The sequence below is a fragment of the Rattus norvegicus genome, chromosome 1, assembly GCF_036323735.1.
Source record: "Rattus norvegicus strain BN/NHsdMcwi chromosome 1, GRCr8, whole genome shotgun sequence".
In the NCBI taxonomy this organism is placed as follows: domain Eukaryota; kingdom Metazoa; phylum Chordata; class Mammalia; order Rodentia; family Muridae; genus Rattus; species Rattus norvegicus.
Genome location: NC_086019.1, coordinates 129,589,976 through 129,617,034, shown reverse-complemented (window position 1 = coordinate 129,617,034; position 27,059 = coordinate 129,589,976). Strand labels below are relative to the sequence as shown.

The following is a 27,059-nucleotide window of genomic DNA, read 5'->3' as shown; positions in this document are numbered from 1 at the left end:
ACAGGTGTATCTACCCTTCTATTCTGTTACAGGATTGACGCCTTCCACGAGGAAGTGTGTCATGTCCTGAGCCTTCCAGCATCCCTTGTCTCCTCTGCCCCAGCCTCCTGGCCTTTAGAGACCTTACTTAAACTGGGATTGGGCTCCTCTTTCACCATAGGCTGTCTTCCAGAACCAGCACCAGTTCTGTCTGGTCCAACCCTTGTCCCACAAATTGCTCAGTGTTTAGAATTGAGCCTGTCCTTCATGGGCATGATCATGTTCTGGTCCACTTTTCTAAAGAACCATTCAGCTTTGACTTTAAAAACACAACTCCACTCAAAATGCATCGAGTGTTTCTGACCCACCCAGTGTGTTGACATTGGTGTAAATACTCTGACCCGTAGCAGGTTACTAGAGTGCTCTGAGCTCTTGAATTCCTACAGACTTGGTGCACCCCTTCCTGAAACCTCTGCACATTCTGATTCTCTGCTAGAGAACATATCCCATGCATAATAATTCACCCTTGCCTGGTTGTTGAATCTCAGCCCTAAGGCCACCTTCCCAGAGAGCTTGTCCCCTGGCCCACTGTCCTAAAGTCAGCCAGACTCTGTGCTTCCAACTCTCTTATTCTTTACATATTTCCCCACAGTATTTGATTTAGGGTGCATGTGTGTGTGTGTGTGTGTGTGTGTGTGTGTGTGTGTGTGTGTGTTACCTGGAGTATACTGTGCTGGCTAGTTCTGTGTCAAACTGACACAAGGGTCATCTGGGAAGAAGGAACCTTAATCTTGAGAACACTTTTATCAGATCGCCTGTGGGCAAGTTCCTATGGCTTGTCTTTGATTCATGATTGATGTGGGAGGGCCCACCTCTCTGTAGGTACTCCTGTGTGCTATATGAGAGCTGGCTGAGCAAACCATGGGGAGCAATCCAGTCAGCAGCACTCCGTTTTGGTCTCTGCTTCAGTTCTTGCCTCCGGGTTCCTGCCTTGAGTTCCTGCCATGACTTCCTGTCATGAGGACTGTCATAGGAAGTTATAAACTTGAAGTACCTTTTCCTTCCTGAGTTGCTTTCAGTCATAATGTTGTATTGCAGAAATAGAAATACCAAGACAGAAGTCGGCACCAGGTTTGTGGGAGTGTAGATAGATGTGAAGGACATGACCATACGTTTTGGGAAGGACAGTGAAGGCATTTGAGTTCTGGGCTGGAAGTGCCCAGAGCTTAGTGAGCTGCTGTAGAAGCTAAGAAGATATCTCTGAGAGCAATGCAGGCGATGGGGGCCTGGCTTGTGACGTTTCTGAGGGAAATTCGAGCGTCCCTTAAAGACTCCATGTGGGCCATCCTATACTCTGAATTTTGAATCCATGGTTCTGGTCAGCTGGGGCTAAAGAGTCATCTGTGATGAAGAGGAGACCAGAACCACTATAGCAAAACATTTGTTTTCCTGGGAAAATCAATGCTGATCATCTAGAAGGACTGAGTGGAAGTCCTTCTGGCAAGTGTTTCCTCAGAGTCAGCACACAGAGCTGTCTGTGGTCCAGACAGGGCCGAGGCTGCATCTCATGCTGGCAGAAGAGCTTGATAATACACAAGAGTCATTACAGTGGTCCCGGTTTCGAAGGCACGAAGGGGTCACAGAGAGCAACTGATGCTTGGCCTTGTGAGAGGCCACAGGAGCACATTGGCAAATGTGCAGTCTCTGTTAAAGCTGAAGCCTCACAATTGATGGCTCACTGGGAGAAGTTGAAGCTTGACCCCATGGGACATGGTTAAAGTCTCTGAAGAGAGCCTGAGAAGGGTTATAGTGAAGGGGGAAAGCCAGTTGCAGCAGAGACGCCAGTACCATGTACAGTCACTGTGAACAGCAGCAGCTGTGGAATGATGCTGGTCTGAACCCATAATGTCCACCCTATGGTAAGCCCTGTGAAGCTTGGAAAATCGCAATCCCAGCAGTCTGACACTAAGCCGTATGGTGTTTTGCTCTGACGTGACTGTGCCATAATTCTTTTCTATGGAGTAAGAACGCATCTAACTTGTTTTTAATTTTACAGAAACCCACAATTAAGAGACTTCGTAATCTTAGAGAAACCTTGTGTATTTTAAAGGGACTTTGGAGTATTTTAAAAAAAATGGCGTATTTGAGCTATTTTGGGATGTTTTAAAGAGGCTGAACTTCTAAAAGAATCTGAATTTTTAAAGACTGGAATTTTTAAAGTTCAGAATATGTTTTATATTGTGGTATTGATTTGAGTAGGACATCTTAGGGATAAGAAGATAAGAGAGGTTATAGTTTAACTGTGATGGGCTTGCATATCACCTGGGCTAGGAGTCAATTGTGCTGGCAACTTGACACAAGCTGGGGAAAGGGCATCTTACGTGAGGAAATGCTTCCATCAGAATGCCTGTAGCAAACATGTGTGGGTGTTTTCTTTATTGATGATTGCTGTAGGAGGGCTCAGCTCACTTTGGCACCATCCCTGAGCTGGTGGTTCTGGGTATAGTAAGAAAGGAGGATGGGCTAGCTGTAAAGACCCAAGCCAGTAAACATCTCAGCGCTCCTCCATGTCTCCTGCTCCACTTCTTGCCTCCAGGTTCCTGCCTTGAGCTACTGCCCTGACTTCCTTTGATGATGGACTGTGGTGTGGAACTATAAGCTTGAAATAAAAGTTTCCTCCCCAAGTTACTTTTGGTTTCATCACAGAAATAGAAACCCTAAGTAAAACAATGGCATGCATGTATGTTACATATGCATCTAAAGAGCAACCCATAGCCAGATAGCTATAAGTGCCCTTCTGTGTCCACCGTATATATTTATATGAAGATAAATATGTCTCTTTGTCATCTCTCTTCTACCTATCTATAACGACGTATACCTTTCATCTGTATCTACTCTCGGCCACCCATCAGTATCTACAATCTATTTTTTTCTGTCTGAATTTACTGGCTACCTGTTTAATCTATGTTGTTGTCTTAGTTGAGTTTCTATTGCTGTGATAAAATACCATGACCAAAACAAATTTGGGTAAGAAAGTGTTTACTTCATCTTTCTCTCAGGCCACGTTCTATTACTGAGGGAAGTCTGGGCATAAACGCCAATCAAGAACTGAATCAGAAGCCTTGGAGGAGAGCTGCTTAGTGGCTTGCTCCTCATAGCTTTCTTGGCTTGCTTTCTTATACCATCCAGGCCATCTTGCCAGGGGTGGCAATGCTCTCGGTGAGCTGGACCCTCCCGCATTAATTATTAATGGAGATAATGTACCATGGAATTGCCTATAGGCTAAGCTTGGGGAGGCGTTTTCTCATTGAAATGTCCCCTTCCCAAATGGCTCCAGCTCATGTCAAGTTGACATAAAGCTAAGCACAAACAATTAATTGTCTATTCTTTTCCTGTGTGAGTCTACCACCTACTTCTCTGTGTGCGTCTGTTCATCTCTCTCCTTCCTATGCTAAACCGTAGCAGGCCCTCAGTGAATAGATGTGGACACGCAAACAACAGGGAATAGGCTGTGCCTTCTTTTACCTCACTTGTGAGTCCCCCTCACCGGTCCACATGTGCCTCTCTTCCACTCTGCCTTCTCATTCACTAATTATACTTTGCACGCACGAAGCTTCCACCAACACCCAAGTTGGAACACAGAGAGAGCCTCCCAGTGACCCTCGCACTCCTCTCCTTCTCCATCCAAGGTGCCAGCCACACTGAGTATCTCTACCTTTACTGCACTCTTGCTCTCTTTTTCCTTCCCAGGTACATGGTGGTGGCCTTTTCTCCATTGTGTGATGAAGCAAGTGGCCTCTGCTTAAAACAAACTTTCCCCAGATTCAGATGTTACTTCTAGTTAAAAAAACAAAAACAAAAACAAAAACAAACCTTTCACTTTATTTTATTCTCTTTGTTTTTCTTTCCCCTGCTTTTAAATATGAGATCCACGCACGGTGAATATCTTCATGCAGTTCCAATAGCATAAGATTTTCACATCATTGCTCCATCTCCACATGTACACAAGTGTACCTTTCCTGAGCAACTGTATCTGTTGTTTCCAGTCCTGGGGATGTGGGGACTAAACTCAGGTCTTGCGTTTTCTAGGCAAGCACTCCACCACCAAATGGCATCCCCAGCTCTTCTGTGTTACTTTAAAAAGTCACAGATACTATGACACTTCAAAGAACGAAGACATCCTTTGACCTAGCAAACGCACCCCTATTAGTCCTGAGAAAATAATGATAATTTCATAATCAAATTTCTTCATATTCAAATTTCTCCAGCTGGCTTAAAACTATTTCTTTTTTGTTTGGATGTTATTAATCAAACCAGGTTCTAGTTTTGATGTATACATTGTGTGTAGTTTGTGTCCTAAAACAAGATCTCCTTATCCCTCCCCCACCACCAAAGAAAGAAAGGAAGGAAGGAAGGAAGGAAGGAAGGAAGGAAGGGAGGGAGGGAGGGAGGGAAGGAGAGAGAGAGGAGAGAGAGAGAGAGAGAGAGAGAGAGAGAGAGAGAGAGAGAGAGAAAGAGAGAGAGAAAAGGAAAGAAAGATAGAAAAAAGACTTAGGATGAGGGGATCTATTCAAGAGTCCAGAAGAGTTGTCTTGGAGAATGTCCCCCATGCTGGGTCTGTGTTTACTCTTGGGGTACTGCGCTTGCTTATCCTCCTTTGGTATTTCCTGTGAACCAGAGGTTAGTGGCAGCAAGGCTGGTTGGGTGAAACATTCTTGGCAAGTGTGCTTCCTAGCTGATGCATGGTCAAAGACCACATACTAAAAGTTCTGTCTCCAAAGACAATTGAAATCAAACAGCTCCAGGCTTCCCAAATGATTCCTAGTGTAGTTGAGCACTACACAGTGAGAATCGGTTCTGCCCCAGGAAGGCCCTAATGGGGAAAACATCTGGCCCATTTGCAGCAGCTGGGAAATGCTCTGTCCTTTCCAGGAACTCAGGGTGGGACAAAGCACAGTGGCACTTTATCTGGCTCAGCTTTTTCTACTTTGATGTGGACTTCACTTGAAGTGAGGGGAAACCTTTGGCCTCTCCAGGAGAGGCCAAAGAGTGAAATATTTTATTCATTTCTTTTTTTCTTTCTCCCCCTCCCTCCCTCCTTCTCTCTCTCTCTTCTCCCTCCCCCCTCCCCTTAGTCCAACAAGTCAATAACAAAGTAAAGAGATGGCTCAAGTTGACTGGTTGACCAAATGGAAGCTCACAAGACATACTTGAAACTCCCCTCAGTTCACTCTCATTTGACTGTGACACAGCTTTGTTTATGCTAAGCAGATGCACATGTGCATGCACACACACACACACACACACACACACACACACACACACACACACACGAGCGCCTCACAAAGAAGTGGATGAGACACATGGAGGACTGATGATCAGTTTGGCACTGTGTTTTCCCCTTAACCTACATGGCCATTTCCAGATGCCATTTTAATGTTGTTTCCTTCCTGTAGAGCGGTGGTTCTCAACCTGTGTGGGTTACCACCCCTTTGGGGGTTTCATATCAGATATTTACATTGTAATTCATAACGGTAATCAATTGCAAAATTAAAGTTAATGAAGTAGCAACGAAATAATTTTATGGTTGGGGGTCAGCACAACATGAGGACCTATATTAAAGGGTCGCGTCATTAGGAAGGCTGAGAACCACTGTTGTAGAGGCTCCAAGACTGAAGGAAAACTTTTTTCCCCCAAAGCTTGGAGTTGTTGGGATCTGAAAGAAAACGTTGGAGATGGGGCAGCCCAGAGCTCTTTTGGGAGTGGTGAGGCCTAAGGATGACTTTTGACCCTGCCTTTCTCTTAGCAGGGAGGCCATTGTTTCCTTGTCTGATTCTCACAACTGATTATGGGATAATGCAGTGCTGTGCAGCCCAGCTGGGCTCACCATGAACTTGCTCATTACATGCTTACTGTTATTTTGTTTCATCTAATCCTAAAAAGGAAACTGGGTGTCTTAGTTAGGTTTCATATGAAGGGACAACATAACCAAGGCAATTCTTATAAAGGACAAACCTTTCATTGGGGCTGCCTTACAGTTTCAGAGGTTCAGTCCGTTATCTTCTTAGCAGCCTGCAGGCAGACATGGTGCTGGAGAAGCCGAGGGTTCTTCATCTCGATCCTCAGGCAGCAGAAGGGGGCTATCTTCTACAGGCAGCCAGGAGGAGGCTGGAATTCTACACAGTTTTAGCACTAGGAGACTTCAAAGTCCACTCCCACAGTGACACACTTCCTCTAACGAGGCCACACCCACTCCAGTAAGGCCACACCTCCTAATAGTGCCACTCCCTATGGGCCAAACATTCAAACACACGCGTCTATGGAAGCCAACAATATTCAAACCACTGGACTTAGGCACACAGAGGCTCTGAGTCACGCTGGAAGCAGTAGAGCATTAGAGGTGAGATGGTGGCCCATGTCGTCTGTCCCAGCTACTCTCAGGGACTCTTCTGCAGAAGGAGCACTGTTTAAGGTCTCTCAGCATCCCTAAACCATTCATCTGTGATCCAGGTGTGGGGTTCCAAGGTGCCAACCATCCTGGTTTGGCTTTGAGGGAAGTAAGCCGTATTTGCCTCAGACCAGACTGCGTGGCTTCTGATCAACTCTGGCATTATTCCCGGTTTTGTGTGAGGTGTTTGGGTTACAGCCAGAGGTGCCAAGGAAGAGCCAGATAATGGCTGGCAAGACTAATGTGAGAGCTAACTCCCAGAAACTCGAGCCAAGGAAACAAACCAAGCTCTTCTTGATAGACCTGACTGAAGCTAGGCGGCCATGTCAAAGCGTCCTGGAGGGGACCCATCCACCTACTTTTGTCACCTCAGGAAAACCTAGTCCTTTGATCCAGTGGCATCCAACAGCATCCAACAGGGTGGAGACATGCCCAAGCAGCCATACATCCCCGGCCTGGGTAGTAGGATATTCAGGGCATGTTATAGTTTGAGTATTCCTTCCAGAATGCCTAAAGGTTACTATTGTGTTAATCCAAGGCCCGAGGCCCTTGAGAAATGCTCAGTACTGAGGGCTGCACGCTCATATATTGGTCAGTGCATTTCCTGTAGCACGGAAGTCGCCACAATGCGGCTACTTGAGTGTTCTCTCCCATGGGGTTCTCTGCCTGGGGGCCCAGCAGTCAGTGCCCAGTTACTGGGCCTCTCAGCCTTCATAACTGTGAGCAAGAAATCACCTTTTAAAACAAATTACCTACTCTGTGGAATTTTGTTAGAGTGGGAAAATGGACTAAATCTGACTGCATTCTGTATAGTGGCTCATCTGGGGTTTGGCACATGGGGCCCACATTGAAAGAAGGGGTGGTTTTTTTTGTATTAGAAAGGGATCTCTGTTTGCAAGACATCTTGAGAGCCCCCAAGTGAGCAGGGCAGGAAAATGTCATGTCCATATGGACTGCACTATTTTAATATTGTTCCAGTGATAATTTTGGGAGCTCTATCAGAAACTGAGCCTACCAGCCAGTACTCTTAAAGGGGATATTTCCTAGAAGAGTTGGCTCCCAAATGGAAAGCCAGTTTCATGGTTCCTCCCCCTCATTTCCAATAATTTTTTTAAAGCAGAGTGAATCCCACACAATGACTTCTACTGGGAAGAACTTCCAGGAAAGCTGATGTGTTTGTTGGCCTGTGATCTGTGGGTGCTGTCCATGCTCTTCTCTGGGAGTCTCTGGGGATCTGTGCTTTTAAATGCAACTGCATTCAGTTCTGATGGTCATGCCATGTGGCTACACATGTGGCCTCTAACCTCCCAATTCTCAGTTTCCACAGTTAGACTATGGTCACAGGTCTCCTGTGATGATGACAGAAATGAGATGTGTCAACAGGCATCATCAAATGACAGCTGGTAAACCCAGTGAGTGACAGCTTTCAAAGTTTGAGCCTCTGCTCTTTGAGGCCTTCCTTGTCTTGCCTTCAGCATCTGTACTCTATTACATCACATGACAGAAAGTCTTCCTCACTCACACACTCCTTAATGGTTTCCCTTTTGACAGAAATTACCCAGTAGAAGCTCATGTTGGTTATTTGCACACATCTGTAAAAAGGGAGGGATATTTAAGAGATCAGTGTGTGTGTGTGTGTGTGTGTGTGTGTGTGTGTGTGTGTGTGTGTGTGTTTAAAATGAGTCACAGTCACAAGAGTATGTGGATTGCTGGATTACTGACCATCCAAGAGTATATGGTGAAATGGCAACATGGTATCAGGATACCATGATCCAATTCCTAGCTTTTCAAGAGGAAAATTTGCCACTATGTCAAATACATACACTGTGATGGCTAAACTTGGTTGTCAGCTTGACTACATCTGGAATTAACTAAAACCCAAGCCGCCAGGTAATCCTGTGAGAAAATTTCTTGATCAGATTCTTTAAATCAAGAAGAACCAAGCAAAACTGAGGCCACACCTTCTGGTGGCAGCCCACACAAAAGGACATGGACAAAGGAAGCTTTGTCCTCATGCTAGCTGGTAAGTCCATCTATCCTGTTTCTGTGTATGGTATTAAATCCACATTCTTCAGGATTCCATTGTAGACTGAAGACAAGCAGACCTCCTGGAGTCCTCCAGGACTCCATGGCAGATTTGGACTGCTAAACACACCAGCCTCATTGCCTAAAAACTACCAGATTCCCAACTTTTACACTGCGAGACAGCCATTGTAGGACTATCTGGACTACATCCTATAAGTCAGTCTAGTAAACCTCACATATCAATATACATATATGTGTATATATATATATCATCTATCTATGTATTGATGGATAGGTAGATAGACAGACAGATAGATAGATAGATAGATAGATAGATAGATAGATAGATAGATAGATAGAGATAGATAGATAGATGGAAATCCCATGTACATACATACAGATAGATATAGAAATGTATTCATTCTAACAATACTTTCTCTTCCTTTACAGAACTCTATTTGTACATCCACTGTCAGAGACATATTAGCATATCTCCGATAGTTTGGGGATTGTTGCTGAGTTGAAGGTTATAAAGTCAGCTGGGTGGGGGCAGGGGACTCATATTCATTAGATTAGCATCAGCTCAAGTATCCCTTGTCCCAGAGAAAACACAACTGCCCCTTTCAATCTCATGCTCTATTTAGAGAATGCATATCTGAATTTTTAAAGTCTGAATTTTAATTGTAAATTAAATTATAGCTGTGTATCATTATCGGTACAAAATAAATACACTAACACAATGTAGAATAATTAAATCAAACAAATTAACATCCCTCATCAAAGACAGAATTATTTATTTCATTGAAATAAAACTTTCAGTTTTTAAAAGTATTTTTCACTGGTTGAGATTATAATCACATCACTTTCCTCTTCCCTTTCCTCCCACCAAACCCTCCCATGTACCTCTTGTTCTCTTTCAAATTGTTCTAATTGTTACATGTATGTTTCCAAATACTATCAAGGTGAGAATGTGTGGCATCACTTTTCTTTGCCTGGCTTCCTTCATCCATAATAGTCTTTAGTTCCAAGCTTATTTTTGTGAATGGCAAAATTTCTCTTTAACAAGGATGAATACTAAGCCATTGTGTATACATATCTCCTTTATCCATTCCCCTGTTGATGGACACCTAGGCTAGCTCCGTAGCTTAGCTTTGTGAACAGCACTGCAGGAAACACTAATGGGTAGATATCTCTGCGGTGTGTCCATTGGAGTCCACTGAGTGAGTGTCACAGAGCAGTATAATTGCCTCATCTGGTACATCTAGTTTTTAAGATTCATTCACACTGATTTCCACCGTGTCTGGCCTACTTTACCTCAGCAGTGAATAGGGGCTCATTCTGATCCGAGTTCTGACCACCTATTTATTGTCTTTATCAGTTCCACCCTGACTGGAATGAGGTGGGCCCTCAACGCATCTTTGAAATGTAATTAATTCTCCAGGGGCACGGGAGGTGGGGAATGCTTTCATATGTTTGTCGACTCTGTGTTTCACGTTTGAGAACTGTCTGTTTATTTCATGAGCCCGGCTGTTGCCTGGGTTGCTTTATTTAGTTTCTAAATGTCTTTGTCTGATGTAGTGCTGTACAGGATTATCCTCTAAGCCAAACTGCTCCCCTCTTCATCACATCAGCTCAGATGCTTCCCAAGAGGTCATTATAGCTGAGCTTGTTGACATCCCCCCAGAGGAGAGTGGGAGGCCCACTGGACTCTTCCCTGAGTGTCCACATGCTGCTCCCAGCCAGCTATATACAATTCTTTCCCATTGTTCACAGGCCCAAGTGTCACCTGCAGGGGCTATATAGGCTGGTAAGACTAGAGTTCCATCCCCAAAGCCATGGAGAAGTAAAAAGGAAACTTAAGGGTTTTTTTGGAAAGTCGGTTGGATGATGTTTTACTAGGGCAAACACATGAAGGAACGTTTCACTGAAGCCAACGCAGGTGAAAGCAAGCATGTGAAAGAACACAGGATGAAGAATTCTGCCCTAATGACACTCATGTATTGGTCCGCCTTACATTGTGTAGTTGCTCTCCATTACTCAGGACTCCATAGAGAGAAATGCACTGAAAAACTTCTGGTGGTGTGCTGCAGTTTCTTGCCGCTTCTGAGGGCTGGTTGGGAGAGTGATATCAACTGAGACAGCCTCATGTGCTAAGGCAAGACCCATGGAGGACATGTGATGTTTGGAGGGAGTATAAAAAGAACTCGACAGACAGTGATGGGGGCTGAGCTTAGCTTGCTTATAGAGCTAGCTGAATAACACTTGTTTATCTCCACTTTTCACTCATCTTCACTTCACTGAGAAAGGTGCAGCCAGGAACATTTCCTGGCAGTCCTCCTTTGTCCCTTCTTCTGATTCATGCTGAGGCGGAGGCCTGGCTGACTCTGCTAGGTCATGCTACCACTGCTGATTCACGTTTGCTATCCTGACTCTATGGCACTGGACTGTTGGTGTGCTTGCGAGTTGACCGAGCTGCTGCTATTGACCTGTGAACTGAGCTACCGATTTCCAGACAATGCAGATGGTAGTTGCTCCAAAGAACCCTTTCTAAACAGATTCACTTCCCCCTTATCCTTTCTTTTCCATTAGCTCTGGTGGGTGGTGGGCTAAAAGGGAGATTAAAGCATTTGAGAGCCATCTTTAAAAATAAATAGTGAAAAAATTAAAGTTACAGGGGAGTTATTGTCCTTGCTGGATACGGTCTTACCAGGGTGGCTTGCTTTAGATCCACCCGTGCTCCTGGCAGTCAGCCCTTATCTGAGCTCTGTACAGGAGACCAACAACCCATTGGCTCCCCAGACGGGAACTTGGTGGAATTGAACTTTGGTTTATCACTGGGACCTGGGCTGGGAGTGTAGGCTTAGATTTTTTTTAAAGCCTAGTTTTAATTAAGGATCCTCAAAGGCTTTGATCCTGCTTCTAGCCCACAGTTCTCAGATAGGAGAAAAATATGATAAATAAGACAAGGGAATGTGGACCTGTTTAGAAGTCCTTCTTTGGGGGTAGTTCCAATCTCTGTCAGGATACTAGCACCCAGTTTGGTAGTGTCAGGACAGCAACAACAAAACAGCAGTGGCTGCGTGATCCAGCAGAAACCACCAGGCTTCCACCAAATTGGCACCCATCAGCTGGGATGCCAGAAGTTCTCTGCCCTGCCTCTCTCAATGAAGCAAAGACACAAGATCAACAAAGCATTGCAAAGCTAGCTATGCAAGCATACTGTCACTGTCCGTTGAGTCCCATTTATACACTCTCCAAACATAACACATCCTCCCACGGGTCTTGGCCTCAGCAAAACAACATGTGAGTCTGTGTCACATGACATAACCAGAAACTTCCATTTCAGGGAGGGGTGGAGATGTTGTTTAGTTATCCTCCTTCCAAGACAAAAAATTTCACAACAGCTAGATATTAATCCCCTGTCAGATATGCAGCTAGCAAGGATTTTCTTCTACTCTATAGGCTGTCTCTTCATTTTGTTGCTACTTTTTTCTTCTGTACAGAAGCTTTTGAAGTTTATGGTGTCCCATTTGCCACCTGCGGGCTTATTTCCTGAGCCATTTTATAGTCCTATTCAGTCTCTGTCTATGTCTGTACCTTGAAGTGTTTGTCTTACTTTCTTCATTGTCAGCTTCAGAATTGCAGACCTTACACTAAGATCTTGATCCATTTAGAGTTGAGCATTGTGCAGGCAAGAGACAGGGATTTGGTTCATTCTTCTACATAGGAATATTTGCATTCCCAGTGTCATGTTTTAAGAGTCTATCTTTTCTCCAGCATGTGTGTGTGTGTGTGTGTGTGTGTGTGTTATCTTTGAAAAAAGAATCAAGTGTCTGTGGTTGTGTGGGTTTATATCTGAGCCCTCTATTCTATTCCAATGATATAATGACTGCTCTTGTGCTGATAAGTTCTGGTTTTGTTACTATGGTTACTAAACCATCATATATGGTAATACCATTAGCAGTTTTCTTTTTGGTCATTCTAATTTGCCTACTCTGGGTCTTTTGTGCTTCTATATTAATTTTAAGATTGTCTTTTCCCTTGATGTGAAGAGTTGGCATTGACTTTTAGTGGATATTGCATTGAATCTATATATTGCATTTGGTAGTGTGGCATTTTGTAACATTAAGTCTTTAAATCTGTGAACATGGAAAGTCTTTCCATCTTCTCATGTCTTCAATTTCTTTACCAGTGGTTTTGTTTGTTTGTTTGTTTGTTTGTTTAAGAAATTGACACATTGATTTTAATGGTCAAGTTTCTCTAGAGGAACAAAACTGACATAGTAAAGGGGGATTTATTCAAGTGTCTTACAGGCTATAAGTAGTTCAACAATGGATGCTACCTGCTGGATGTTTCCTGGTAGAAAGGCCAAAGATCCAGTTGTTCAGTTCACAAGATTGAATATCTCAGCAGTCTCAGGGAAGTTCTAGAGGGCTGGTGGTGTCTTCAGTCTAGGTTCAAATACCTAAGAAATAGGTTATAATACCACCAATAGAATACCTCAGCAACAGTGTGGATGAACTTGCCAGTGAGAGTGAGGGCATTCAGGCAAAAAGCAAAAGTTTCCTTCTTCCATGTCCTTTTATGTGGGCTGCCACCAGAAGATGTGGCTCATATTTGGGTTGGGTGTTTTCCCTTCAAATGATCTAGATTTAGGAAGGGTCTTTCCTCCTCAAACAGCCCACTCATAGGAGTTCCCAGATGCTTGGGGTTTATTTTAAGATTTCAAGATTAGCCATCACACATGTAACGTATTTTGATCAAATCCATCTTTCCATTCCCTTCTCTACAATGCTTCCCCCAGCACCATATTACCCTTCCAACTTCATGAGTTCTGTTTTTGAGTCCACCAGTCCACTTAATGCTGCACATCTGTGCATCGGTGTACAATCATCTACTGGAGTCTGGGTAGCCTCTCAGGGACCACATTCCTGTAGAGAACTGCCTCTCCACTCCACAGTGTCCATTGACCTCCATCTCCCAACCGCCATCAACCATCAGTAGTAACTCCTCAGCTAAGGATGGGACTTCATGAGCCCTTCCCTGCCTGCACTGGAATTTTGGCTGGCTTGATATTTTGCAGGTTTGGTGCACACAGTCCTAGTGCCATAGGATCATGTGTGTAATGGCTCTGTCATGTCCAGAAAGCAATTTTGCTACAGATGCCCTCTACCTCTGACTCTTACACCGCCCCCTTCTTGATGTTTCTAAGTTGAAGGAGGGAATATGATATAGATGTCTCATTTAGAGTTGAGCACTCCATCAACCTACAGATATAAGAAGGTTAGTGTTTAGAATATATAAAGAACTAGAAAATTAAATACCAAGAAAACAAATAGACCAATTAACAACCAGTGAAGAGAACTAAACAGAATTCTTGAAAGAAGAAATGCGCATGGCTGAGATATTTTTTAAGGTGTTCAACATCTGGACCAAAGAGTTGTCTTAGTGATTAAGAATGATTGCTGCTTTACGGGGGACCCAGGTTTGGTTCCCAGCACCCACATGGCAGCTTTCAGTCACCTATAACTCCAGTTCCAGGTAACCCAACACCCTTTTCTGGCCTTCATGGACACCAGGCATGCACACAATTCACTCAGATACATGCAAGAAAGACTCCTACACATAAACAATCTTTAGTAAGATGTTCATAACTTCTACTCATCAAGAAAATGTGACTTTGAAACTTCATCTTTCCCTAGTCAGAATGACAAAGGTCAAATGATGCTGTGCATGTGAAGAAAGGGGAACATTTATAACCGATGGTAGAGCAACAAACTGGTGTGGCTACTATGAACCTCCCTACGAAGTTTCCTTTAAAAGCTAAAAGTGGATCTTTCTGTCCCACTCTTGGACATATACCCAAATGATTCTATATTCTACTATGGAGAGACCTGCTCCTCCATGCTCATTGTTACTCTATCAACAATAAACAGGAAAAGGAAATAGCTTAGATGTTCATCAACTGATGATGGATAATGAAAATATGGTACATATACACAGTAGAATATTATTTTGCTCTAAAGAAAGCAGGAAAAGATTGAGCTAGAAACAGTAATTCTCAGTGAAGTAACCCAGACCTAGAAAGACAAACACTGCATGTTTTCGTGTGGATGCCAGCTTTGGATCTTAAAATGTGTATGCTTAAGTAGAACCACTCACAGAAGTCAGGGAGTGAGTGAGTCATAGGAAATTGGGGGATTTCTTTCTTCGGTATTTATTTGTTTCCATCACGAAGTCTGCTCACTTCTTTGGTTAGTTTATTCTCAGGTATTTTTCAGGCAATTACAAATGGGCTTGTTTTCCCACTTCTCCCTCAATGTTTTTGTCTTTGGCACATAAGAAGACTATTGGTTAAATTTTCACTTTGCCCTTTTGCCAAAGGTGTTCACCAGATTTGAAAGTTTTTGTGGTGAAGTCTTTAGGTTTTCCTGTGTTTAGAACCATATCACTTGTACATGGGGCACTTTGACTTCTCCTGTCTGTATCTCTTTCATTTTCTTTTCTTATTGTTTTAGCTAAAACTTTAACACTATTTGAATAAGACTGGAAAGTAGACACCCTTATTATGTTCATGGTTTTAGTGTTTTGAATCTCCTCCATTTTGTAAAATGCTGGCTATAGGTTTAGAATATCGAGACATGTTCTTTCTATGCTTTTTCAGCACTTTTATAATAAGGAGATGCTGGATTTTGTCAAAAGCCTTTTCTGCATCTGTTTAAGTGATCATTTAAATTCTATCCTCTATGCTATGCGTGTACGTGTTGACTTAAATTTGTTAAACCATCCCAGCATCTCTGCAATTAAATAATGGACAATCTTTTTGATGTTCTCTTAAATTCAGTTTACAAGTATTTTACTGAGAATTTTCACATCTATGTTCATCAGGAAGATTATTATATGCATATAAGGAAACTGCTGATTTTTATGTTAAAATTGTATCTTGACACTTTTCTGAAAGTATCAGATCTAAGAGTTTTCTGGTGGTGTTTTTACATTTCATACATAGATTTTTCTTTTCTCCTTTCATCATTTCTTCCTTCCTTTCTTCTTTCTTCCATTCCTCCCTCCCTTCCTTTTTTCTTCTTATTTTTGTGTTCTCAATGACTCTGATACCTGGATGGGTACCTCAATCTGAATTCAGAATATTTCTACTATGATTTTATTGAAAATGTTTTCTATGACTGTGTATGCTCATGATCCTTGGTTGTGTGTGTGTGTGTGTGTGTGTGTGCATGCGCACGCATGTGAGTGTGTGTGTATCCCCACATATCTCAAATGTTCTGTCGATATCCTCTTAAGAATTTACCTTTGCCATTGTCTGTTCCAATCTTTTATCTTTTGTTCTTGATATTCTATCCTCTCCACAGTTCATTCTTTGACAAGTCCTTCCACAAAAGTTTGTATTTGACTTGTTGAATTTTTCATTTCCAGTATTTCAGTTCATTTGTTTTAGTTTCTCTCTCTCTCTCTTTACTGAAGCCTGCTTCCATATCCCACGTTGGTGTCCCTGTTTCATTTAGCTTTTTGTATTCTTTTGTAATTCATTCACAATAATATTTGTGTGCCCTTTGATTTCTTTGTACATACTTAATAATTGCTCTTTTGAATTCTTTGTCTGGGATTTCATCCAGCTCGCTATCACTGGGAGACATTACTGTGGAGTTAGTAATTTGGGAGGAGTTGTCTTGCTCCTATGTTTTGTGTCACTTGTTTTTGCACTGGGATTTGTACATCTGTGGTCAGTTGTTAGTTGGGTTTTTAAATCCCCTTTATTCTTAAAGTGCAACCATATTCAGTGTTTAAGAAGGATGAGTTTGCAGTAAGGTTAAGCAGTAGTTTTACCTGCTGGACTGTGTTCAGGGTATCAGGCTCATTATGTCCCTGAAAGTAGAGATGACACACAGCCAACCTTAAACTCAACCATTTTAGTGGGTGAAATATATGATTGTAAATGTATGCTAAACTATTAGTTACTGTGAATATGAATGAAAAGGGAAAAATGGAGTAAGATAGGTAATTTGTATTGGGTTAACAGAGAATATCGGGGGAGGAAAGCAAATAGAAGGGGGGATAATAGGGACAAAGATGGGAATGAGGCATTTTGGATGGAAGTTGAATGAAAGGAGGGAGGTAAAGAAATGCAATCAGATACAGGCACAGCTTGCAGGAAGCGAGCCACAGAGACCCTATACACTATACAAACCTATTTTCTTTGAGAGAGCCTTCTAAAATAAAATGAAAAGGGAAGGAATAGAGAAAAATAAAAGAGAAAGAAAGAATGAGAACATAACAAGACCCTGACTATTCACTCAACTGACATTGAGTCTTACATAAAAGAGGAATGACTAGGAAAGGAGAGAGCTGGGTAGAGGTCTTGAATGGTCTTGCCTAGTCACTGGCTCCAGTCTCAACTCTCTGCATTGCTGTTCATGCCCACAAATGCCTATCCCACTCTGGAATCCTTTTACGAGGTCAGATCACAGACACTGCTCCTGTCAATGGGTAGTTTTTCATGGATTGGTTCACTGATTCTGGTGAGTCCTCTTGGTGGTTATGTAGAGGTTGGCCTGTGAATGCCCTTCATACCTCTGGGCTATCCTTTGCAAGGCTGAAGTCAGCTGGTTTGAACATTGAATAGTCCTTCTGAAATTCAGTCACACCTCTGGAGGATCCTCCAGAATCCTGTTTCAAATGATGCTCCTACCCATGGATGATCCTTTCAGATGATAGGCATGCCCCTTGGAACTTGTGTCTGTATTCTACCATTAATGCTGTCTGACCAGGTTTCCACTTGGCTGAATGCTATGGGGCTCTGATGCAAAGTGTCTTCTCTATAGACTAGAGGAACCCCAGTGGTTATGTTTTAGAGTATGGTGTTGTGACACTTGTTTTGGGTTCACCAAGGGTTTGGGGCCATCTCTCTGATGGCTCATCAGAGGTCTCTTTAAGATGACATGACACTGCTGCTCCAGACATCTTCCCAAAGGTGAGGGTTTCCCAGTGTCATTCCTGCCCTGATGCTATTTCATCTAACCTTTGTGTCTGTCCCACCACTTCCCTTCTTGAAATGTCTGCTACTAGAGGGCAACATGGGCTTTCTCGGGGTCTCTGTCTTGAGTGTGGCCTTAGTTGTTCACTTTCCTTGAGAGGAGAAACTCTCAAGATTACACCAATCCCTTTGGAGACTAACTATGTGGTTTTCTGTCCTGCCTTTAAAAGTTTTGTTATTTTTCTTTACAATCAAACTAGAGATTTTTGAGATGTATTTTTCATGAACACATCCTCCATACCTCACACTGGACTGCTTCATTTCTCTGGTGTGTATGATGCTTTCAATTGACCCCCACTTTGAATTCAGCAGGCTGAGGCTTCATCTTTCATATTCTGATATTTGATTTTTCACATTTTAACGTTTCTGAAGTGGGTAGTGTAGCTTACAACTGATAGTGTCTTTGAGTCTCTGATGTATGGTGACTGATCTACCCTGTTTTTCCATGTCAAGTTTGTATCCTGACATTGCTCCTGCTGTGAAGTTCACCTTTGTTGGCCCACCAACCCCAGTCATCTGTGGGTGTGGCCTGAGTCACCACTCTCCTAGTGGTTGATTCCTAGGCATCTTGTAGGTCTTAGCTGAGAAACTCATCTGTCATCAGAGAAACTTTCTCTGGCCACCCTACCTAGACAAAGCCGGCAAAGTCTTCATGCCCTGTGTGATCTTTTGTGGTGAACCTACTCCTATAGGACTACAAGTTTCTTAGTGTAGGGACCTTAACTCATTAATCACAGTGTGTGTGTGTGTGTGTGTGTGTGTGTGTGTGTGTGTGTGTGTGTGTGTGTGCTGGGGTATTGGATACATGTGGCTGTGTCTGACTTTTTATATGAGTGCTAAGGATTCAAACTTGGGTCTTCATGCTTGCAGAAGGAGGGCTTCTCCCCATGTCCTCACCTGGTTCTTAATGCAGACATCATAGACAGATGGGTGAACATCATAATCCTGGTGCTAAGACACTTGGAGAAGATGTTCAATTGCCTAGAATCCCTCACATTACAGACTGGATAGTGGGGAAGAGAAGGGTAACCTAGAGGTAGGACTGAGGGAAAATGCCAGGCACAAAGAATCGTTTCCTACTTTTCTAGCTACCATTCCTTATGTAACACACATGCTCCTACCCCCAGTGCCAGTTTCTTTCACGAGCTGCATGTTGTATCCAGTCAGAATGTCCTCCACATGTTATTTTCAAATTGAGAAATTGGACACACATGTACAAAGCTTGTATATGGAAGAGACACTGGGAGCGTTTGTAAAGTGCAAATCTTATGTTTGACTCAAGGGCATTCAAACACCTGATTTGCCTTCAAGGGTGCTTCCTCATGGTGGGAGGTAGACCAGCAGCCTTGGGAGATTTCCAGCAGTGGGATACACCAGTTCTGTCTGTGCATTGTGTACTCTCCCCATACCTGTGACAAAATACCTGAGAAAAAGCAACCTTAGAAAGAAGCTAGGTTGGTTCATATTTGATCTACACTACGGTTTGAATGTAAAATGTCCTCCATTGGCTTGTTTAGGGGAGGTAATTAGACCTTGAGAAGATAGAATCTTGCTAGAGAAAATACGTCACTGGAGGTGTGTCTTGGGGGTTTGTGACTTGGCCCCACTCTAGTTCTCTGCTTCTACAATGCCAATGGTATGCAGCAAAGCGTAAAGCCGTGGAATGGCTCGACAGGCAGCTGCTTTTCTTGTGTCCCCTGAGGAACCTGGCTCTGCCACATTGCGTCTTTGCTATCCCATGGGTCCTTTGCCACATTCCTTCTTCAGCTGGTGAGCGGGATACGGACTACAGGCACATCGGTCACATCAGCTTCTTAAGATCCTGAGCCCAAGTGACAGAGTGTCTGCTTACTGACAAGAGATAGTCTTACTTAGCCAGACGTGAGGAAAATGGCAGATGTAGTCTATGGAGGGGGTGTCCTGTGGACTTCTTTCCAGGGAGCACACCACTTTAGATGGTGAGTAAGGGATAAAGAGGGAAGCACGTGACTGTGAGAAAAGCTGCTACCCAAGGTCATCTCTGGGGGATGAAGAGACCGCCACATTCTAGACTGGGAGGTGTGTCAGCTGCAGCAGCAGTCTAGGGTGGACAAAACCATGGCTTCTTTAGCACTGTCTCCTGACTCCAGTCCTCTGGGATGGCACCTCTGTCCCAGGAACAGATTTATTCTATAGATCCCTGAGTAGAAATGTTGGCCTAAGGAGACACAGGCTGTCACAAAAGACTTAAGTATAATTTTACTTAGGAAGACCAGGGCTTGGAACATATTTTTTTCAGACCAGGGTACCCCAGAAGTCACAGGGTCCTCAAGAGAGGACCAGTTCTCTCCTGGAGACAGCTGGGCCTCTGATCCAGTGGGGCCTGGCTCTGGTGGGGGGTCCATCTTAGAGTCTTCCAGTGTGGCTGTCACTGTTGCTACATTGTCTGCCCTCGTTAGTAGCCCGAACAGATCCTCTGAGAAAGATGGGGTGGGGGAAGACGGTTCTACACTTAGACTATGCAGCCAAGTGGAGCGATGAGAGTTTGGAAACCCAAATCTGTGACTTAGATTTCAATCCATCCACATTATTTTAGGAGTAAAGCCAACGACTGACACTTTGAAGAACAGGGGGTTAATCTTTCTGAGGTCCATTCAGCTCCTTGGATGCAAAAAGACACATTGGATTCTTCATTAACGAAGAACTATCTAAGCCCAAGGAAGAAGTGATGGCGGCGTGGGAAAGATGATATGGCAGAAACAGGGGAAAAATTCCTTCAGAAAACTTGTTTTAAAACAGGATATTTACTTAATATTATGGATAGCCCTTAGATATTTATTCCAGCAAGAAAACTTCACATTTAAGCACACAGTATGACTTTTTAAACAGAAAAAAAGGCATTTTTGTCCTTCTTTATATCTTTACACACACACACACACAGAGAGAGAGAGAGAGAGAGAGAGAGAGAGAGAGAGAGAGAGAGAATGTAGTATGTAAGGCTGAAAATCAGAGTGGGAGGAAAACTTAATAATGATAGTTAAGTGGGCAAACATGTGCTCTGCCAAAAGTTTAGCAACGCTCTAATCATCCAGGGGAGTTTCTCAGGCAGACCCAGTGCAGAGTTCCAGTTCCGTAGTTCACAAGAAATAGAGAGGACACTTTGCTGGAGCCAGGGACCCAGACACCTTGGGTAGAGTGACAGGACGATGGGGAGGGAGAACTGGAAGTGACAGATGAGAAACTACTTCCATGGAGACAGCTAAAGAAATCGTGAGTGGGCACAATGGGCAGGGAGGCTCATACCAGGAGGTCTGGGTTTCGAGAGCAGGAAGAGGGAATTCTAGGAAAGGTGTTTACCCAACATGCTACCTCACTGTTCCCAGTAAAGAAAGTAGCCCAATTCCCAACAGAGATTTCCAGCTCTCCCCACAAGCGAGGATGCCCATCTACCAGTGTTGGCTCTGTCCAGCTGACTTCACACTAGCAGTGAGGAAGAATATATAGGAGAGATGGGGGTTATCAGAGAAGCTAGGACTACCCCTAGGGTCTGAGGGGCTGGGGACTTTTTAAGTTATTGTACCCCCAGAAAAAATGGAGCAGATCATGTACAGAACAGAGGCAAAGAATATGACCCTCAGGATAGCCCTGACCCAAGCCCTTCCTAGTGACCCCCTAGTACTCTGGGGTCCCCTCAGGAGTTCAGGCCCTGACTCAGTTGTTGCTGTGGACACAAACTGTAGCTCATATAAAGAAAGGACAGACCTTCCTAGGCCCCCTGAACAGTTCCCACTTGGCTCTTTGGCTCAGAGTCTGAGGCCTGAACAGGCCTGAGCCCAACAGCCCCTAGCATTATCCAGCCAAGGAGCTGTGTCAGGATGTAAGTTCCCTGTCTGAAACCAGGAGACCTCAGCAAGTCTTCTCCACAGCTCCTGGCCAGCCTCTGTGGCCTTACTTCTCAACCTTGTCAATGCTGTGACCCTTTAACACAGGCCTAGTGTTGCGGGGACTCCCAACCCTAAAGTTATTTTGGTTACTATCTCATAAGTGTAATTTTGTCTACTGTTAGGAATTGTAATGTCAATATCTGATATGCAGGGTATCTCAGGATGACCCACAGGTTGAAAACCACTGCTTTCCCCCTTTGGGCTACAGAAAGGTGAATGGAAGCTCCTTGGACTCCCTGACTCCTGTGGGGAGAGGGGCCCTGCTGGGAGGAGACTGCAGCCGGAGCTGTTTGAGAGCAGCTGAAATGCCTTATTTTGTGTGCCCCGGTGATACTGGGGCCCTGGAAACCTGAGTAGATCAGGAGGCTGAGACTAATTACCTAGTCAGAGATTAGATGGAAATCCACCTGTCACTGTTAACATTAGATGAGGCTTTGTAGTGAATGTACAGCCCCCAGGAGTGAGATGGGACACAACTCCCTGGTGGAGGTGGTCCTCAGGATGCAGGCAGCACCGTTGGATCTCCAAATGTATGACAAGGGGGAGGAACGGACTGTTTCCCCCTCTTCTATTCTGACTGTGGCCTATAGAAAGATACCGAGTACCACAGACCCAGACTGGAGTCTCTACATAGCCCTTCCTAGTTCTGTGGCCTTCAGCCTAGCATTAAAGGGTCACAATCTCAGACCTACGTCAGTGGCATGTGGAGGAGAGTTCTCTCTACGTTAATTCTTTGCTCTTTTGCTCAAAGGCCAGGTTGCATTTTCCAGCCTTCTTCGTTAAGGCCCTAGAACTATTAAGAGGCACAGCACACGGATCTCCGCTGTGTGAAGTCATTGTACTGTTTGTTGGTTAGGATTTTGCCCATCTCCCCTCCAATTCATTTGAACAAACAGTGGAATCTGAGATTCGGTTCAGGCGAACCTAGAGATTCCCTGTCCCACAGCGCATGCTTGCAGACATAAGCAGCGGGTGTAGGATGGGACCTCTGTGGGACAGTACCTAAGCTCTACACTGCTGGGTTCTCCTAATTGGTCATGTCAGTGGATATGATAGAATGAGAGTGAGTGCAGGACACAATGTTTCAACATAGTACACAGGCTTGCCTTAAACCTGAAATTTTCCTGCCTCAACCTCCCAAACCCTGGAAGTATAGGTATGTTCCACCAATGCCTGAAAAGCTCCTGAGAGCCTTGGTCCTGAGAAGGCTGATTGGCTGTCTCCACAAAACAGATGTTTCACCTAGGAAAACCTAGGAGCCATGAAGGTGTCCTTTCCCTGTGATTAGACTATTCCTATCAGTCCTTCAGTGGATGGGCCCCTGGTATCAAGATGTGGACTTAAACTCACTCAGTTTATGAACCAAATGGAGCAAGCCTGCGTCATCACAGACCATCCCAAGCCAGGGTCTGTGGCTTGGCTTCAGTTCCTTTCAAATTCATTGTAAACTGTGTGCCTGCAGGAGTTTTCAGTGGGACGGGGTATAATGCTTTCTTAGCTCCAAAGCCTCCAGATTTTAAGAGCAAGTAGATGAGGAGTTAATGAATTCTGGGGAAGATGGAGTTTGGTTAACAGTGCTTAAAAACAGAAAGATAATTTTTGCCAATTGTCTCTGTGACAGCCTGTGGGAAACCAATTCTAGTCACTCAATTAACATTACCGTTACTTTCCTTGGAGTGCCTGGCCGCAAATCCTCATTACCGCTTTCCCTGGCCAACTGGTGTTTTCTTCCAAATGTCTTCAGGTGCCACTCAGATTTGGGAAGGTTGCCAGGGCCAGGATTCAGGACTATACATGCCAGCTCCAAGCCTCCAAAGGGTCATCCTGGAAAGGTAGCCACTGAGTCTATGTACTTCCCCCTCCCTGTGTCCTTTTATTTTGTCTGGTACCACAGTTCTAAAGAGTTTGAAATATCTGTTTTTCTTTCTTTCTTTCTTTTCTTTTCTTTGGCCAGGAAGCAGGGTCAGGAATACTTTGTGTAAGGGACAAATGTCACTTCACTAAAATACTTAAGCAAGGTCCAAGATGCTCAAGAACTGGTTAGCATTAAGTCATCTTATCTACTTGAGTGAATCCAGAGACTAACACGAGACATGTTCCCAGAAACTTCATCCACAGCAGCCCTCGGCAGGCAAGTGAGGCTCCTCTCCACAACTGACACTTTGGTTGGACAATTCCTTTGTGAATTAGTGACCTTAGGGCTCCCATGCTAAGGCTGCTTTTTTGTCAATGGTGAGATCTAGGCCATATTGATTAGTGGTGGTTGGGGCTGTTGTATTACTGTGGTTCATTAAATTCCTCATGGTTACAGTCTTACAGAATGACTGGGTAATGCATTTCAATTTTTGACTGTTTTCCGGTTTGTTAAGATTTTCGTGCCTGAGTAAAACCTCTGAGGGAAGATACCAGAGATGCTTGCAGAGAGCGCCCAGCCGATCCCTGGCAGGGATGCTTGTCTACTTGGGTTGGATGCAGCTAGAGACGGCCATGCGGCTCTCCTCACCAAAGCCTGCCTTCTCTAGCTTCTAAGGACCTGAGTCGAGGTTGGTGTTGGGAGGGAAGTCCCTGTCATCCCTTTTCTCTAGATGCAAAAATGTTCATGAGCATCGTTCAGGGCGGGCCACCCGCCTCAGGCTCACATGTCCGTCTGCTTGAAACTGCCATCTTCTTCTGTGGCTCTTAGGCTCAAGGCCATCACAGCTACACCCACCTCACAGAAGAGAAACTCCAGGTGGTCCTGGTCAATCTCACCCTCCTTCTCCATCTGAACAGCAGGCATCCTCGACCAGCAGTTCTCAACCTTCAGCTGCTCCTAAGACCATCAGAACACACAGATATTTACATTATGACTCATAACTAGCAAAACCAGTTAGGAGGTAGCAACGAAAATAATTTTATGGTTGGGGGTTACTTCAACATGAAGAATTGTATTAAAGGGGTGCAGCATCAGAAAGGTTGAGGACCATTAACCTAGAGGAATAAGAGAAGCAAACAGCATCGTGGCTGCTTGATGCTGGCTTCTGGACACAAGCACCTCTGACTCACAGTTCTGATGGAGCTGCCCTGGGTTTGGGAGCCAAGCCAGAGGAGATGCCAAGGAGTCAGGAGGAGGGCCTAGAGCCTAGGGCCAGGGGCATAAGCAACATTTGAGCCAATAGAAGTTCTCGGTGGATCAGGGAAAGCCTGGAGTGCTGGCTATCCTCAAGAGGATGTGGATGGTGGATGAAAAATCTTCCACAGAAAGGGCTTGCAGAAAAAAACAACAGCATGAACATCTTAAATACCTATCAGTTCGTTGAGTAAAACTATTGAGTTTCTAACCCATTGAATTAGCTCTTACAGACCAATAGTCAATGGATAAGTAAGAAGATGAATGACCATAGCAACTGGGTGAGAGACTCAGAATCTCCTGGCCTCTCAGGGGCAGAACAAAAGCTGGACTCAAGGTGATTTCTCATGTTTATCTTTTGTTCCTTCAACAACGATGGTCCCAGCTACTCTGCCAGTTCATTGTCCTGGGTCTGGTTGTACCACTTCTTTATCTTCAAACACCAAAATTCTCTTTTGCTTCCATTAATTAACTAATTACTCTTACATCCTGATCAGGGCTTCTCCTCCCTCCTCTCCTTCCAACCCCTTCCTTTCACCTCCCCTCTCTCTATGCCCCTCCCTTTCTCCTCAGAGAAGGGAAGACCTCTGATAGATAACCCCTCCCACACACACACACACACATATCAAGCTGTAGTTGGAATGGACACATATTCTTCTATTGAGGCTAGACAAGGCCATCCAGTTAGGGAAAAGAGATCCAAGGGCAAACAACTGAGTCAGAGACAGTTCCTTGCTCCTGCTGTTAGAGGTTCCACTCTCTCTGAGGCCCTATGTGCCCAGATTAATTGATTCTGCAGGTTTTCTCGAAACACAGACAATTCAATATTTTGAATGTTTCTCTAGGGCATTTAGAATACCCTTGTCTTTGTTTTCTGTTGCTATAACAGAATACTACAGAGTGGGTGATTTATAAAGAAAATAAATTTGTTTCTGCATCCCTAGAAATTTGGAAGTCCAAGATCAAGGCACCAGCATCTGGTGAAGGATCTCTTGCTACCTCATCTCATGGCAGAAGGTACAATATAATGGAAAACAAAAATAACAGCTCACTCCCTAAGAACCAGCTCTGTTATGACAAGAGCTCTACTCTACCAGAAGGGCCTCAGGACCTGAACACTTCCGGAGGTGGTCATGGGGGCTTGTCCATTTGAACCTGAGTTTTAGAGGAGGAGGTCCTGGGGATCTCAGGATGTGTTGTTTACTGGGCCCTCTGCCTTACTGTACCATTCTTGTTCATCTCTTATAGGGGATTTCCTCAACTTTCATTATTAAAGATCTCTGAGAAAGTCACACCCTTAGCTTTCATCAGTCAGCCCTTCAATATGGGTGAAGATCCAGCTCAAAGAAAATAGAGGCCTAGGTTCAGGCCAGTGAGTCCAGGCCAGTCTATCCTACACACTCACATATAGCCCTCCATATCTATGACCTTGCACGGCCTTGACATACAGTGAAACCATTCCTCAGATAAGGAGACAACAGCCTTTCTGAAGACCATGGACAGAAGCCATGCGTCATTCCAGGGAAACGGAATTTCATTCGTGCTGAAGCAGAGCAGGAAGAGAACAGTTGAGAGAAAGAGGCTGGAAGCAACTCGACAGAAGTGTTCCATGTCAGTGGTGGCATCTCACGTTGTTCTTCAGTGACCCTTTCTCAGGGGGAGTCACTGCCCTCAAGAAGACGTAGAGAACCAACTTTCTCCTCTTTGGTCCTTGGAGCTGTGCACCTGGAGAGCGTAATCAAGCATGAGCCCCAGGTACTTTGAAAAGAAGGATTCCAGGGGCCATGTAAAAGACCACTTTTCTTTTGTAGTTTCTCTGTAGCTTATATCTGATGACAGTTTTTGTGGCTGAATTAAAAACAAAAAGCAAAAATAACAAGAACAACAAGAACAAGAACAAGAAAAACAACAGCAACAATAACAACAGAAATAACCCTTTGTACATTCCCTGTCTAGAATAAAGAGAAGTCTTAGTAGTGTCAACAGCAACTCCATGGGGGCTTATAGAATGCAAGCCTGAAAGGAGTCTTTTTTAATATTGGCTTCACTGGAGTTCTGACCTCATGCTAAGTAATGCTGACTACCTCACCTGCCCTCGTAACATTCAACTGGGGTAGATATTGTCACATGGCTATTTTAGACATGAGGATTGGCTAGAGGGAGTGGCTCTCTCTCTAGGTAACATGGTAGCATGAGACTCAAAACACGGGTGTGTATAATTCCAGCATTCATACCCTTCATGTCTGCCCACTAGCCTCTCATATCAACAGTAGCTTGAGGCTTGAAGGAAATAGTGGTTTCAGATGGACATCCAGCAAGCAGGTCTTTACAACTGGTAGAACAAAGAGAAATGGGGGTGGGAAGAAGGAGCTCCCAGATGGGGTAGGTTGGCAACAAGAAGTGGATATAATGGATTTGATGGGTGGGAAGTGACCAAGACTGGCCAGTATCAAGCAGCATTCCTCAGCAGGACTTGGGCTGGCACTGGGATGGCAATCAGTGTGTGGGATTGTCTTGGGCCCC

At 44.1% G+C, this 27,059-nt stretch overlaps 1 long non-coding RNA gene across 1 annotated transcript; it reads left to right on the top strand.

Moving 5' to 3' along the window:
* Nucleotides 1-4,467: 4,467 nt before the first annotated feature.
* Nucleotides 4,468-26,522, top strand: LOC134485131 (uncharacterized). Its single transcript, XR_010063048.1, has 2 exons — nucleotides 4,468-25,553; nucleotides 25,785-26,522. It is a non-coding gene; the product is annotated as an uncharacterized LOC134485131 (long non-coding RNA).
* The last annotated feature ends 537 nt before the right edge of the window (nucleotides 26,523-27,059 follow it).